The sequence below is a fragment of the Thalia democratica genome, chromosome 1, assembly GCF_965202585.1.
Source record: "Thalia democratica chromosome 1, ktThaDemo2.hap1.1, whole genome shotgun sequence".
NCBI lineage: Eukaryota > Metazoa > Chordata > Thaliacea > Salpida > Salpidae > Thalia > Thalia democratica.
In genome coordinates, this window is record NC_139165.1 from 55,225,275 (window position 1) to 55,242,520 (window position 17,246).

The following is a 17,246-nucleotide window of genomic DNA, read 5'->3' on the forward strand; positions in this document are numbered from 1 at the left end:
GGAAACTTACTTCAGCGAGTAGTTTAGTTCTAGATGAATGCGTCATGAAGCCATTTGTTGTTCTCAATCTCGTTTGCCAAGGAAGCCACTCAATGAGAGAAAACTCATCTTTATTAACAGGTTTTTTTCGTTTTACCTAATTTAATAAGTACTATTAAAACTTAATATATACTCTGAAAAATAACTATAGACTGAAAGTAAATACTTGTATTTTAATAAAAGTTCACATAGAAAACGAAAAAAATATTTTCTTCTGTTACAGTAAACTTTATAACTATAAATGAATTGTCAAGGTTATTAGTTGCAATATTTGAATCAGGATTGCCACTATCAGAAGCTAAAAAACTAGGATGAGTCACTACCAACTAAATTAAGTTCAACAGTACAGCTAAAAGAACTTGCACCTTCGGCCCTATTTATTTTTCCTTAGGTAGCCTACATTTTTTTGTACCATATAAATGGCAAGACTAACAGTATTTATCTAAAAGTGTGCAAAGAATCTGAAAATATATAAGTATGCAGCGTGATTATGGTTCTTTTGTAAACTGAATTCTACACTTTTGATAAAGAGTTATTTATTATAATAAAATATATTACATAAGTTAAGTAATATCTAATTTTTAATAGTTTAAACAGTAAATATACAAGTTACTTTAGTCACAAATAGAAAAATTTTAAAGATATATGAGTTTCTATTCTATAAAATATACAAAACTAAATAAAAAAATCCTAATTCATTAAAAACATAATACAATTTTTAAGAGTAAACTAAGGTCATAAAAAGGTATGTAATATTTTTAACAAGTTGATCTTATTTTGCAGATTTTCAACTTAGGTACCAGTTTCTTTTTACCATTTTTAAATGGTTTCTGAGATATGAAGTATTGATAGCCAATTTATTAGTAGTTTTATAAAGGAAGGAGCATATTCAAAAGTTGTAAATGATATATTTTATCTATAAAATTACCTACTTGTACTACACTTTAAAAAGTTGTTCAGTCTATATTTTATTTTTAAATAAACAATCGTTTTTAAGAAATTTTATGATTGACAGTTTAAAAAATATAATTAAAAAATAAATATATATATAATAAAAAGTAATCATATAAAGTCTTCCAATTATTATAAAATTCATATATATTTTATAATCATTTATAATCATACAAGAAGCATCTCCAGAAAAAATTAAACCTTTAGCTAAAAAAAGTAGAAATAATTAACTTTTTTAAACAGTTTTTTTGTAACTTTTAAAGTAAACTATAACAAAGAATTTACTCTCTAAATTTGTTTAAATCGGGAGTGTTTACAAAACTTAAAAGATATATAAAACACAAAATACAAATAAAAGGTTATTGAAAGTTTGATAAAACTATCCTGGGTTAACAAAAAAATACTTATACAAAAATTTCGAAGTAACAAAGTTAAATTGAAACTACTTTGAGGTAGTGGCAACCCGTCACTATAAAAAAAAAACGTCATAAACATATAATACTTGATCTTTGTCGAAGGAATACAAAGTAAACGGAGTTTTCGAAAGCTTCTTTACTGTGGTGTTTACAGACTTTTGTGTAAGATAAAGGTTTTGATGGAATTCGTCAGCCTGCGATTTGCTTAACAACTCTTAAGTCTTATCTGAAGATTTTTTCTTAGCATCTGTTTTAATAATAGATGAGCATATAAAAAGAACTTAAAAATTAAAAAAAGTTAAAAGCATTATTAAAAAACTTTTCACAATTTTTAAATCAGCAAATTCTTACTTTTTTTAAACATGTCCAAAATATTGGTTTTGTTTTTATGAACATCAGAAATTGAAACTTCAAATTTTTTCTTATAACACGCAGGATTAAAGCAGTCTGGTATCATTCTGATGTTGTTTTGAAAAAAATCTAAACTTTTTTTACCAGATTTGTTTTGTTTTTCAATAGCTCTTATCAATGACTTTCGTTTATCCATACTTGCTTTGTAATCCTTTATTTAATAAAGTTTTAGTTTGATGAAACACAACTACCTAAATATATTTTTAAAATTATATTATTTATATTTTAATGAAGTTTTGAAAAAAAAAAATTAAAACATTTATCTTTACTAATTATATTTTAATTGTACTTGATTTTAAACGGTAGACTCTTTACAAAATAGTCGTATACTACATGTCATGAAAAAAAATCTACCTTCTCTTCTTTCCCTTCAGTGACAAGCATAACAACTTTACCATCCCTTTTTCTACCGGTTCTGCCCATCCTTTGAACTAGTCTTATGGGGGATTTGTGACTGTCAAAGCAAACAATTAAATCTACATCACCGATGTCTAGTCCCTCTTCTCCGACGCACGTTGAAACCAATGTGTTGTAATTACCTGACTGAAACTTCTCTATTATCTGAAACAAAACATTATGAGTAAATAATGTATCTAAATATATTGATATTATTCTAATTATTGAAAATTTTAAAGCCACTCGTAAAGTGAACATAATTCATGCTTGAAAAGAAAAAATAAAAAACTTCATTTATTTAAGTTATTGTTCATTTTTAAATATAGTCACTGAAAATATTAATTATACACCAAAAGTATTAAAAAAAATACTCACCATCATCTGGTCTTTTTGAGTAAATCTTTTTTTATTTGTAGTTGCAGTGCTACTTCCACCTTCGTGTTTGCCAGTAAACTTCATGGGTCGGCAAAGTGGTCGGCTATTTTGCAACATTTCTGTTATCTCATAGACACTGTCTTTATATTGGCTGAAAATCATCACTTTCGTTTCCTCTGTTTTTTCATCATTTATATTGATTTTTATTTATGGATAATACTTGAAAATACCGATGTAAACGTGTATTATAATGTTGTATAATTTAAAAAGTGGTGTAAATTGGAAAAACTTTTACGTTTATCTAAAAAGTACGGATAACAGGAAAAATACTCCTTTTTTATAGATTATACTAGGGGTAGGCAACTTTGAAAAATCTTAACGACCTAGTGTATTTGAACAGCTGTGTAATAAAAATGAAACATTGAAATATTAAGTGCAAAACTGTAATGTAATAACCGCTAGTGTGCCCTATGAATCAAACTAAGAGCATATTTCAAAACATATGCTATTGAAAAGATTTATTTAATATGTATGCACAATTCGTTAGAAGCTAAAATATTTCATGGGCCAAAAATTTTGTTTGTTTTGTTCGACTCATTCCGCTAGCCGTACTTTTGCCATCCCTAGATTATATTGTAGGACATTAAATTGTATGAGATAAATTTGAATAAGTAACTTTGTATTCTAAGCAAGTTAGCAAAACTAATCAGTCGTAAAATTTATGTGTGAACTAATGTTAACAACAAACAAGTTTTGTACAGAGTAAAGTTTCAAGAGAGGAAAAGAATGTCATTTTAATTAAAGTCTTATACAGAAATTTAAATATGTTTAAAGATTCCACATGTTAAAACAGCTAACATTGAAAATTAATTTTGAAAGAAATTAGATTCTCAGTTTTAAATTAGGAGCTTAAAAATTCAACTCATATTTACTGAAAAACAATACATGTTTTATACAAACTCATATACTCAAAAAATATAATACATGTAAACCAGTTTAAACAGATTGTTGGGTTTTCACACAGTTCTACTATGTTAATCTTTAAAAAAAGTATCAAATTTTCACAGTACTCTTCCTTTATTAAACTAACATATGTTCATTTCAACGGAGCTCTTTAAAGTATAAATACTGTAAGGAAAAAATAGAAGCTAAAGAAGGTGTATATATGTATTTTAAACTTAGCATAATTACTATTGATTAATAGTTAATAATATATACAATATATGATGTTAAATCCGACTGTTATAATCCGACATAGGATAAGGATTTATTCTTTTACGGAGTTCCGTTGAAATGTGTTAACTTGTCAACAAACAGAAACATATATTAGTTTTATAAAGGAAAAGTACTGTGAAAATATGAAATTGAATCAGTGAACTTGCTTCGCTAGAATCTCTATTAGCAAACTATTAACTTTAAATTTTGAATAGTTAAATTTACTCTGTTCATACATTTAACTTGTCCAAGTAAAGTAAGTAATTGTAAATAAAATTAATTTTAAAAATATTAACTTGATTTTTAGAGTGTTTTTGTCAGTAATTAGGTTTGTAATTGACTAACTTAGTTTAACTTAACATTCCAAAAAATGAAAAAAAATAAGCTAATTACTGTTTAATTAATAGTCTTTACATGATATTTTTGGACATGTTAAAATAAAAAATAAAATTGTTAATCAGCTAATCTTATTAGTTCATATGAAAACTAAAAAGAAACCTTCATTTTCTTCAAATGTTCTAAAATGGTCCAAAACTACTTTTTCAAGCTCCTTGAATTTAGGGTGACTATAAACTTGCTCTTTTACAACACGTTGACTAAACGCCTAGAAAAACCATAATCTTGAAACCAATGAAAATAAATTATATTTAAATTTACAATTTAAAATTTAATGGAATAGTTTTAAACAAGTAGTAAAACAATATTTCTATCAAAAAATTAAAATATTAACTGATCTGTACTAGTAAATAGTACCAGTGGGTAAAAGTTTAAAATTTAAAGTTACGAATAAAGTTATAAAATTGTGATTCCACAAGTTTACTTGAAATAGGTGAAAATTTAGTTCTGAAAGTAGAACCATAGTATAACCGCTTAAAACAATTTTTTTAAATTATTCTAATTATAAATACCATTCCATTAGTTTGTGTTTGGTAAATACTAGAATTAGGATTTTCGCCATATAACTCTTCTAATTGGCCTAAGATAGTTTGAAATTCAACATTTTGCTGTAAAACCGCTTTTGTTCTTCCGAATGCTACAAATAACTTTAAGTTAGAAAGCTTAAGACGAGTCTTTACAAATTGATCAAAGATAAGACCTTAAATTTTACAATACTTAAATTAATAAAAAGTGGGAACGGTTCACTTTTGCACGATTCGTAATTTTGGCTCAAGGCATCTTTTGTGAGGCGCCACTTTTGCACGAATTTCAAGTTTATAATTTAAGCCAGGGGTCGGCAAACTGCGGCCCGCGAAGGGTAAATCTGCGGCCCGCGAGCACGTTATTTTTTTGAATGGAATGCGGCCCGCGAAAGAAAATTTTGTGGCCCGCGAGCATGTAAAAGTGGCCCGCTGAAAAAAAAAATATATATATTTCAATATATATATTTCAAGTAGAATTTTTTTCGGTAATTCGATTTAATTTGTTTAGTTTGGTTTTAAGTCTCTGTATAGCATTTAAAAATAATTAGAAGAAGTTTCTACTTTATTTAAAAATGTGAAAAAGACAGATTAGCAATCTAAGAGGATATTTTTCTGAGTTTCATAATAACATCTATTTTACAACAGCAAGTAATTATCTGAAAAAAGAGTGCTTGAATTTAATAAGTTAGTTATATTATACCTATTTATCAAATAAACTAAATGCAAATGTTTTCCATTTTGTACAAAAGCAATGCACAGTAATTAACTAAATTGTCATTTCTTTATAGCTTAGATATTCTTTCCAATATTTTTATACCTAAGTTTCTTTTATATATTTTTTATTTGTAAATGTTATGTTTTAATGTAAAAACATTTAAAATAACATAGTAATAAGAAAAAAAGGTTTATTTAAGTTTTGTTTTGACACATTTTAATTTTTTAGAAGTTTTCTTTGCACTTGAACTAATTTATATGCACACCAACTTAAAAAAATGCTCATATTTTAAACCACTTTTTATAAAATACTTTAGTTAGTTTAAGTTTAGTTTATATTGAAGTTGTTTTAACAATAAATTTTTAAAGAGCTTCACAATTAAGGAGCCATCTAAAACTAATAAATCAAAAAACATTATCTAAAACTATATAAAATGTTTGTCCGTTGCAACTTATTAGTTTGTTTACTTTTACTTGTGATCATCGCACTAGCGTGAAACAATTAATAAGTAATAAACTTTTTAACTATTTAACTTTTGTCATAATTGTAAGTTTAGTTTATGCATAATTTTCTAAGTTTGTTTTTTCTACATGTAATATCTAAATTTGTACAGACACAATTAAAACAATATATACAGTAACCTCTCGCTTATTTACTCACATTGTGTCCACAGAAAAAGTGCGTAAAGATATGAGAGATCGTAAAGAAACGAGAGGGACCAAATATACTCACTATAATGGCTGTTTTTTGATATTGCTTCTTGCTAAAAGACTGGGCACTTTCCCACTTTTAACTATTTGTTTACTTCATTTATAAATATTAAAACAACAGATAAAACTATACATATATTAAAAAAAGGATTTGAAATTCTATAAAATAATAATAATACGAGTAGAAATAGTTTTACTTTTTTAATAATAAGTATAAATCATCTTTATCTTTATTTATATGTGACATTTATATTCTATTCTACTTAGCAAATTCAATTTATAATTAAGCATTTCTTTACAATTTTAAAATGGTGTTTATCATTATATAGGGCAAGACTGCTGTATTATTTCTTTGTGTTTTAAACTCTCATTATTACATTACACTGTCATTATTAAACACAGTCATGATTATTTCAGAATTTTGATTTAATCTCTTATTGTTAACAAAATTTCTGATATACTGAGATATAACTAAATGTTTATCAATTAGTCAAGGAACATAAATTTACAAGGTCTAAAGATATAGAGAGGTATGTTAGCATTCAAAAACATATTTTAATTTAAAAATATACATGAAACCTAAATTGTGCAATATTAAAAAAAAAAAAAAAATATTTTCTGAATGTTTTAGAATTCTGAAATGCGTAACTAAACGAGAGTGCGTAACGTCACGAGTGCGTAAAGATCCGAGAGGTTACTGTATGACATAAACTAATATAGTTTTTGTTAGGTATGCATTTTCATTTTTCAAACATTGGTTTTGTCAAACTAAGTTGACTTTTATGACTTGCATATCAATACTCACATTTGCTGTTTTTTGGAGCTACCTATTTAATATAAACTAGACTTAGGGATAGTTGATAAACATTGACACACACTATTTTATTTGAATATTATTATTTTATTTGAATACTTCAAATCTCAGGCCAACTAAGTCATTTTATAAGTTTTTGGCTAGAATTGTTTTTTGTGTACAAAAATATCAGGAATGTTTTTGTTAATTCAGGCTGGCTTTTTTGCTTAAAAGAGTGGCAAATTAAACTTATGATGTAAGTTTTGGTCAACCCAAAGTGTTAGTTTCAGTTATAATATATGTTATAATATATCAAGTTCAAGCTTTGAACTTGAAAATTTATGCTTAAAAATTTTGGAAAAAAACTTGCATTTGAGAATTTTTGAAAACGCCTGAAGTTTCAAACAATTTTTATTTTTACATGTAAAGTAGTGAAATTTCGATTTGACACAAAAAAGTTAGCAAATAAACATTTCTTTATTAAAAAATATACTAAAGTAGCTTAACAGTGTTTTTTAATATTGATATACTTTATAAGACACTTTTTAAGCTTTAATTAAACTTTATACTAAAAATAAAAGAAGGAATTGTACTTCTAAAAACTTTTGGTGCATTGCACCTTTACTTGTAAAGTTTCACCGATTGTTGTGCTTCGTGTTTGAACTAAACCAAGAAATTATACTAAAGTGTCAAAGTTAAAAAAAACATCTCTAATAAAGATTTTCAGATGAGCAATAGTTTTTCTATCAGTGCTCTCATCTTAACATATTGATTAAAGTCATAATTTGATTTATGCGACTTTATAACCTTAATGCATTTCCTAAATAGGACTTTTTGTTGTCATTGAAGAAATAAACAAAAGTTTTTCATTACTGCCAACAAAAATTCTTTAAAAAAGTGTTCAATTATAAACGGTATCTCATTATTAATAATAAATTTTGCTACTTTATAACTTGCCTTAACAACTTTTTTCTGATAATTCTGTAGTTACTGAAGATAATCATGTGCTTTGTTGGAACTGACTTTGGTGATTTGTTTTTTTATCGTTTCTCGCAATAACTCCTAACTAACGATTTTTTTTTTGTTGCTTGTCTTTTATTTTACAACTAATATTTTTAAATTCTTATTGCAGATAAAGAATTGCTGTAATACTTAATAAAAAAGAGGTTTTTCTCTTCGCTAATGACTCAATTAAGTTTTATACTTTTGTTAAAAATGTTTAAGAAAGTTAATTGTCAATTCCAGCTGACTTATATTTTTTTGGCATGTAATTTGTTTAGTGTTAATAAGTTTCGTTATTTCTTTATGTTGTGAACTTTGTTTTAACTAGGTTGCTACACAAACAGGCTATTTTAAAAGCTTGAAAACTCAGATGTGTGTGAAACTTATATTTCAAACACTTAAAATAAATCTTAGAATTCCCAGAATAGTTTTTATGACTGTAGTGTAGTTTACTAATTGTAGTTTTTTCTTGTTTTTTTTACACTTTGTGTACTTTTTAATGATGATGATATTTTTACTAGGTACTTGAGCTTGATTTACAACGATTTACTAGCTTTTTAAACTTTTAATGAACTTAGGCTGGTTTGATACAACTCAGACATTTTTGCTTTTTTAGTGACAAACATGTAAAAGACTAGTTACTAATGAGATATTTTATTTAAGTATTCGAGAATTAATTATGTTAAAGAATTTGTTCTAGCTTTCTATAATACAAACAGGTATTAATTTTATTAAATTAATTAATTAATAAATTTTTTAATGAATGTAAACTATTTAACACGCAAAAACTTTTTTTTGAAGTTAATATTCTTAGAAATATGAAAAAAGGGGTTGATAATATAAAAAATATATAAAAGTAACTAATAAATTGTCATTCAAGTTTGGTTTTTATAGAGAGTTAAATTGTATGTAAAATTACAAAAGTATTAAATTTAACTATGTAAGTGCTTATGAAAGTACATAGTTTATTAACACTTAAGTATATTAGTCAATGTAAATTTTATTCTAATTTTATTTAATTAAATTTAAATAGTCATTCTATGTATAGCTAAAAGTTATTTAAAATGATAAGGTGAATAAAAGTAAAACTTTTCTCTAGTGTGACTAAAACTAAAACCAAAAGATTATTCAAATGTCACTAAAACTAAAACTGCGGCCCGCGAAGACTTTGTAAACTTGAAATTTGGCCCGCGACCACCAACTGCCTGCCGACCCCTGATCTAAGCTATACCTAATCTAAAATTGTGTAATAATTAGTGATGTACCGGACTCACTATCCGGGTCCGGCCGGATATTGCCATTTTTGTCTGATATCCGGATCCGGCCGGATTCTAATTTGAAAAAAAAGTCCGGATCCGGTTCCGGCCGGATTCTTATTTGAAAAAAAAGTCCGGGTCCGGTTCCGGCCGGATTCTAATTTAAAAAAAAAGTCCGGATCCGGGTCCGGCCGGATCCTAACAAAGATCCGGCCGGACTCGGACCTAGTTATTAAAAAACAGCATACTGAAAAGTATTTTTTCAAAAACAAACCCTGTGTATATTAATAAAAGTCATTTTCGTCAGTTAAAATTAAACACCTACCGTGATTGGCTCATTTTGTACACGTTACTAATTTACATTTCTTTATATTTAAACTATGAAATAAACATTTCATGAAGTGCAACTCTTTACATATGTTGTAAAGTTGAAAACTTTGGAATGAATACTTGCATTATTTATTGTTTAAAGTTGAGCTCAGATAATATTTAGAGTTAATACGGTTGAATGTACGAGCCAATGAGAATCATATGACGAGATGTTTCAAACTAAATAGTGATGCAACAAAACATCAGAACATGACAGGCAGTTTATATTTAAGTAGTTAGTTAGTTTGGTGTGTAGCTTGAAGCAACAAAATATCTTGAACGTTTTTGTGAATGCTTTTTGTAAGTAGTGTTTTGTTTAAAAAGTGAATATTTCAACAGGTGTTTAATTGTTTAAATATTTAAGCCAGGTTTATAGTTTAATAGTTTATTAAAAGTTTTACAGTTTCTTGTTTACTAAAAGTTTTATTTAATTTTTAGTTTTATGTTTTAAGTCTTTTGATATAAATTTAATAAGCATCCAGTTTTTAAAATGTTACCAAAGTAATTAATAATTTTGTATATGCTAGTATTTCTTGTTGTGTTTTATATAAAAGATTGATCACTCAAAATTGTCGTGTCTGATTATAGAAAGTAGTCTCAGATAGAATTTAGTATTTGTTAGATATTAATTAAATAAGGCAGGATTTAATTATGATGGGTAGTACTAATAAGTTAAGTGCACCACAATCAGTCCACAACTTTACTACCAAATTGTCAACCTTTGCTAGCTGTTCTACTGATTATTAGATTAAAGTAATTTTTTCAGTTTTTAAAAACCTCATTCTGACTCAGGCTTGTTTATATTCACTCTAGATAGTTTTAATGACGTGAACAGTGGCAACCCTGCTAGTTTGAAAATTTTTGGGAATTTTAGAAAATCTTTGACTGCCTTAGGCTAGTTTAGTTTTTTTTATAAAAACTCAGGCTAGTTTTCTTTTAGATTTTGAATGAGTTTGAGCTGATCCAGTTTTCAATATTTTGTAATTTTCTAGTGTATTTTGTTCAAGTTCTTGATTTCAGATTTTTAATTGTAAATAACACCTAAATTTGTAAACCTTGTGGCTAGCTGTTCTACTTATTATTAGATTAAAGTTTATTTTTCAGTTTTTAAAAACCTCATTCTGACTCAGGCTAGTTTATTCTAGTGATGTACCTGACTCACTATCCGGGTCCGGCCGGATATTGCCATTTTTGTCTGACATCCGGATCCGGCCGGATTCTAATTTGAAAAAAAAATCAGGATCCGATTCCGGCCGGACTCTAATTTGAAAAAAAAAAGTCCGGATCCGGTTCCGGCCGGATTCTAATTTGAAAAAAAAGTCCGGATCCGGTTCCGGCCGGATTCTAATTTGAAAAAAAAGTCCGGATCCGGGTCCGGTACATCACTAGTAATAATTCAAAAAAAATCTAACTAAAATTCAAACAAATATTAATGAAAACTTAACTAAAATAAACTGAATTTAAATTATAGTAACAATATAAAAATAAAAAATACTGCGAAAATGACGAACACGTGAAAAAGTATTCTTGTACATTTTTAACACCTACTAATAGAAGCTACACTACTATGAACAAAACAAAATTTAATCGTTTTGTAAAAAATATTAAAACAACTTGTGAAGACAGCATACAAAAGGAACGAAAATCATGTTTAAGAATATATATAAAACTTTTCACTTCTTAAAAAATGACCTTTAGGTTATATACTGAAGATCTCTTTTACATTTAAACGTTGTATATTGAATGAAAATCAATTGTTGTAATCTTGATGAAGAAAACTTCACAAAATTGCTTAATCAAGTAGAATTGTTTAAAAGAATATGTATCTTGAAACTTGAAAACATCTAGAACTAGTTTAATGTACCTTATTGTATATTTTTGTAGCTTTCTTATAAAATACATGTGTATGTAAGTAGATTTATATCAAAAAGTTTATAATATCAAATCTTTTTATAGATAAATAGTCATAACTTTCTACCTCTAATGCAAAAACTAAGTCAAAACCGGACGTTTAAAATTTTATTATTCCTTTATTTTAGAACATTTTTACTTAAAACCCTAAAACTTGCCAAACTAACTGATTTAGCCTTATTTAACCGATCCGTCTATAAGATAAGTCTAAGAAAGTATAATGTGCTGTTTATTATTGAAGATAGAGTATAGTTATTTTTTCAGTTACATTGAGCTAAAAAATAAACTTGTCAAGAAAGAAATACGTTACGGACTAAGACTTTTGTATGATGAGCTAAATAATGCACAGAGATAAAGTTTGTTGATTATTATCTTCGTAAAAATTACAATTTGGAACAAAAATCTAAAATTTAGTTTTGTTTTTTATTTGATAAAGATAATTAACTAGTGGTATATGATTACCTGTTTACTTCTTAATTATAAACTATTAAAAACAACTTTTTATTAAATTAATGTATCTTCTAGTCAAATGATTTCTTACATAAAAAAAGTTTTACTTACATAGAACAAATATACTTACATCTACTACCATCAACCAGACCTTTGATAAAAATATGAAAACACTTCATGCCATGTTGTAGAAGAAGTTCTAATGCATGATACAAACTCATAAGGGTAGCAAAATTTCCTTCAATAATGCCCTTTAATTGCTTCTGTTTTTTCCATTTTATTAAAATTAATATTATCTTTAGAAAGATTACATTCAAACTATAACTACTGCTATTTATAAATAAACAACATTTTTAACTTTTAAATCAAATTGAATATACTTTGAACTAGTTGTAAATTTCTAAAATTTTTGACTTTATTTTTAAAATAAGATATTTAAAAAACTAATACTTCATATTAAGGTATTGTCTTACCAAACTAACAGATAAATTTTGTGGAGGTGATTTTCTATAGCTATCACGTTGTAAAAGAATTTTGAACTTTGAGTACCATTCTGGGTGGGTATCGTTCAGAACATTATACCTAGCCAAGGACTTTATAAAGTGTGTAATAACCTATACAAAAAAAAGAATTAAAAGCTATAATTACAACTTATTATTTACAATTACTGTAATCTCTATTAAATTTAAGGTATATAAAAGTCTGATTTTATGAAAATTTTTCAAAAACTTAAAATACGTTTTATCTAACTGAATTGAAATTCATACACAGAACGTAAGATTTATCAAAAAAGAAAAACAAAACTTAGTAAAAAAGATATCAAAAAAGTATCATATTTGAACTTTTTCCATAAGTGAGACATTTGAAATGATTGTTACTTTTGCAGCATAAGCCGTAATGCCATAAGGTGTCATATCAGAATAGGAAAAAAAAAATTGAAAAATCAGTAAAAATTAAACAAAATTAAATTCAATAACTTAAATTGAACTTATACACCTAAATTTTTATTTGAAAACTTAACTATAAAACTACCAAGTTTATTCCTTAAATCGTTATTTTATCAGTATATTTAGCTAGTTTTATAAACCCTAGCATTTGATAATAACTGTAAAAAAATTTTTTAAACGTTAAAATATTAAAGTCTTGAGAATTATTCCTAGTCAACACAACTTACTACTTGTTTTTATCACTAATTTTATCAGGAACTAACTACCAATAGTAATTAAACTTATTATTTTTCAAAGAATACTAGAATGCTACTAAAAGTATAAACAAGTATTTTTTATGTTTAAAAATACAACAGTTTTTAATAAACAAATTGCTTTAATTTCTATCTTAGTTTCTGTTTTATACGATAAAATATTAATAACTTTAATTATAAAACAGTAAAAATATTTTTATAAACTTTTTGAGTATATATTTTTACAACTGTTTTTCTTAAGGTTTACAATTGACAACAAATTTCAGAAACTAGTTATGTAAAAAGAGCAAAAAGTTAGTAATTCTAATAGTGTTTAAAAGGTACATTATAGATAGCATAACAGTATAATATTTTTTTAAATGTCAGTTACCTCTAAATACTTGTGTTTAATATTCAGGATTTGTCCTGTAAGTTTAACAACAATCTTGACAATTTTTCTACTGTGAGTATACTTTTGTATATCAATAGAATCTTCTGATCTTAATTCAATCTTTGAAATTTTCAAATTCTTAATAATCTGTTTTAATTAAGTTAATTGTTTTTAAATTAATATGTTCATTTGAAAATTTATTTAAAAACATCTCTCGATTTAACTTATAATGTTTTTACAAATCGGCGCACACCTCTTGAGCAGCAAGTAGGTTGCTACCTGGAGTAGCACTTAGAGCTAACACGCGAAATTGAACACCATATGCTTCAAGTTGCTGAACCACCTGTTAAAAAGTATAATATAGTATATTTACAACAAAAAGTATGCATATAAAAAAAATATACCTATGTTGTATATTATTTTAACACTAAAATTTATTTAACAAAAGGCTCTCATTACCAACATTTCAGTTAAGCAATCTTATAGTGAATAGGAGTAATTTTATTTTACCTCGAATTTAGGTTTTTAATGAATTAATATTTTTTATATTTAAATAATAATAATAAACAAAACTAAATTTGCAACTGTTTAAAAATTTTAGATTAAGATATATGTACACAGTAACTAATTATAACTTGTTAATGAAGAAATTAAAATAAAACTTGTATTCTCAGCTTTATATTTACAACTTATATTTAATTAGCATCTAATTAAGTATTAAGACATTAGGGGGAGGGAAAAGTCCACTGTTTTTTATGTAAATGTTAGTACATGCTGTTATAAAAAAAATAAAAATGAAAACTATAAGTTACTTTGTACAAAAAAAAAAGCATTAAAGTGTTGAGATATAGTGAAACTTTTAAAGTTTTGCATATATTGAATTGCAATTTTTTTTTATTCTTTAAACATTTAGTATACTTGTTTATTCTAGTAATACAAAAAAAAGTTTTACTTATTACACAAATTTATCTCAGCAATTTTCTTGCATATTTAATTGAAATAAATTAAAATTTTCAAAACTAATATAGCTTAATCAAACAGGAATTAAATATTCCACACCAAGCTTGAAAAACTTATCAACAATAAAAAAAATATACTAAAAAGTATCACAGAAATGTATAAAATAAATAAATTGTTTACATTGTGAATGACTTATAAATGGGAACAAAAATGGCTTACATTTTAATTAATTCAAAAATATTAGTACACATTTTAGAAAACTAAAAGTACAAGCACAGTCAACTTTATTTTACACAACTCAAACTTTTCACTAGCTTCTTTTAAAAATTTATGACACTTTTGGTATTCACTACTATTTTTAAAAATTGTTAGTTTAACTTGAGCTATCATTTTCTAAATTTTTGATATAATGTTTAATTAAAAAACATTTATTTGTGTGTGGTGTACGACTTGATAACCGAAAGGTTCCTTTGTACACCAGGTCCTTAGACCAAACTTTTTGAGCGCTTTTTTTATCGTTCAATAAACAATATATTTACTGACATATACAGGTTCAGAAGTTAAAATAAGACACCTTGAAAAAACTACACACTATTTTGGTTAATAAACTAGACTTAATTTACCTGACAATAAGCATAATTTCCAGAAGCTTTGTGAGCTTCATCAAACACAACACATTTGATCTGATCAGCTGGACATATACCTCGAATCAAATCATTATTCATAGTTTGGGGAGTAAGAAAAAACATTCTGCATTTTTTCCAAAGCGTTTCGCGCTTTGCAGCTGCCATGGCTCCTATTTTTTGTTAATTTTCTAACTAATAAAACTCTAATAGACATATTCAAGGTTTCTAATAGTTAAGAAAAAAAATTTGATTAATTATCATTAAGTGGAGTAAGCCTGAGTTTATAAACTTTAAGAAAAAAAAACTAAAACTAACATAGTTTAAAAAAGTTAATTACTAAATCTGAAAAAGCACAAACTGTTTTTTAGTTATAAGTTAAAACATTGCTGATTTGAGATAGAACGTAATACTTAGCTAAATTTAAGTTTCCAGTCTAAAGAAATAACAGTCTTGATAGTATGAACTTATTTTTACTGAAAATTGCTGTAACAATTACTTTATAATTCTAATAAACAGTTTTTAAATTTACACAGAAGTATATAGAATTCTATCAACAACTATTATCACGGTTGCTAAATGTTTTTGGTAAATTTTCTCCAGGTTTTCAAAGTTTCTTCTAGGTTTTTAAAATTACAGGTTTTAGGATCTATTTTTGGTTTAAAATCAAGTTTAAGGTAAAAAACTGTGTTAAATTAAAGATATCTTAAAGCTTCTTTAAATGTGCTTTTAACAAATAAAAAAAATTTATGATAAAAAAAATTTGTTTATACAATAGATTTTTGAATTTTACTTAACATGTAAAGTTGTTTAAAATTCCAGGTTTTTTTTCAAAATTTCCCAAATTCCAGGTTTTTCCAGGCTTCCAGGTTTTCTGGCAATCCTGTGTTATTGAATTATTAAAAGTTGCTTATTAAATACACTAGTGAACAAAAAAAAAAGGTCTAATTTCAAATATTAATTTATAAAAGTAATTTAATACCTATGAAACTTGGTTTTAATGGAACACAAATAAATATTTCAAGTTTAATTTTTTTATGAGGTTGGGCATAAAAAATAAATTTATTTTGTTATAAAAATTAAAAAATAAATAAACAACCTGTTAACTCAGCTTGATCATCAAATGGAATACTAGTTATTTTATGACAAGCATTAATTTGCTGTGCAACTAGCGGCTTTGTTGGGGCAAAAAATATTATTTTTCCACTTGGGAACCACCTATAAAAATTATACATAACTACTGCTGCAATAAAAGTCTTTCCTAGTCCAGTAGGAAGAGACACAAGTGTGTTTTGGTACAAACATGTTTTCACAATATTAAACTGGTAGTCTCTCACTGGATAGTTTATAGGATAAATCCATACTTCACCTAATGACCCATCAAATCCATTAGGAAATACCTCTGCATTAAAAAGATTTCAATAGTCAAATAACAAATAATAGTAAAAACAAAAAAAATATTCTAAACGCTCACAAATATTGTCAATGGACTGGTTTGGAGAAAGACATTTAGTCATAAAGCTACAGACTATAGTTAATTAGGGTTGCTACTCTTTGAGAAGAAAAAAACCATCAAATGACCAAAAACTGTTGAAACTCATTTGGTTTGAGTTTATTACAAAAAATAACATGAGCCAAATACTTTTTACATACAACTAACATTTGCTTTTAAAAGAAAGCCTAAAGTATTAACTAAAAGTCAGTTTTTTATAAATTATAAAAACTTCAATTATTATTTGATATATAGTAATCTTTTTTAAAGTTTCTGATAAATATCTATAAACCTTAATCTTTTTATTGTCGATCTTATTTAAGAAAAATTAAAATTATACTAAAAATTTATCTTTTTCATAATTTTTTAAATTATAGACGTCAAATTTTAAGAAAATGTTCCTTGCAGTTAAAAAAATCTATTGGAACAGTACTAGTTTTTTCTTTCTAAAAAAGTCATGACCAAATAAAGAAAAAGGTCTATTTTGATTTGATTATTTTGAAATATATCTTTGGCCAGATTTTTCTTTATAAAACAATATTTTTTAATTACTCAATTCGTACATGAAATTTTAATTTAACATCATCCCTAACAAGATTAACATCATAACTAAAAAGAATAAAATTGTATATATATATATTAATTACAGTTTTACCAACTCTGATAAAACT

The 17,246-nt window shown here is 25.8% G+C and overlaps 1 pseudogene across 1 annotated transcript in view; it reads right to left on the reverse strand.

Annotated features, from left to right (window-relative positions):
* Positions 1–17,246, reverse strand: part of LOC145837726 (uncharacterized) — a 31,612-nt pseudogene that overhangs the window by 13,029 nt on the left and 1,337 nt on the right. Inside the window, exons 2-14 of the transcript XR_014370015.1 lie at positions 16,180–16,485; positions 15,084–15,256; positions 13,754–13,843; positions 13,501–13,647; positions 12,403–12,543; positions 12,060–12,192; positions 4,712–4,836; positions 4,302–4,407; positions 2,589–2,764; positions 2,172–2,378; positions 1,801–1,968; positions 1,493–1,600; positions 11–136 (exon numbers count right to left, since the gene is read on the reverse strand). The product of XR_014370015.1 is annotated as an uncharacterized LOC145837726 (transcript). The remainder of the gene's footprint in view (positions 1–10; positions 137–1,492; positions 1,601–1,800; positions 1,969–2,171; positions 2,379–2,588; positions 2,765–4,301; positions 4,408–4,711; positions 4,837–12,059; positions 12,193–12,402; positions 12,544–13,500; positions 13,648–13,753; positions 13,844–15,083; positions 15,257–16,179; positions 16,486–17,246) is intronic.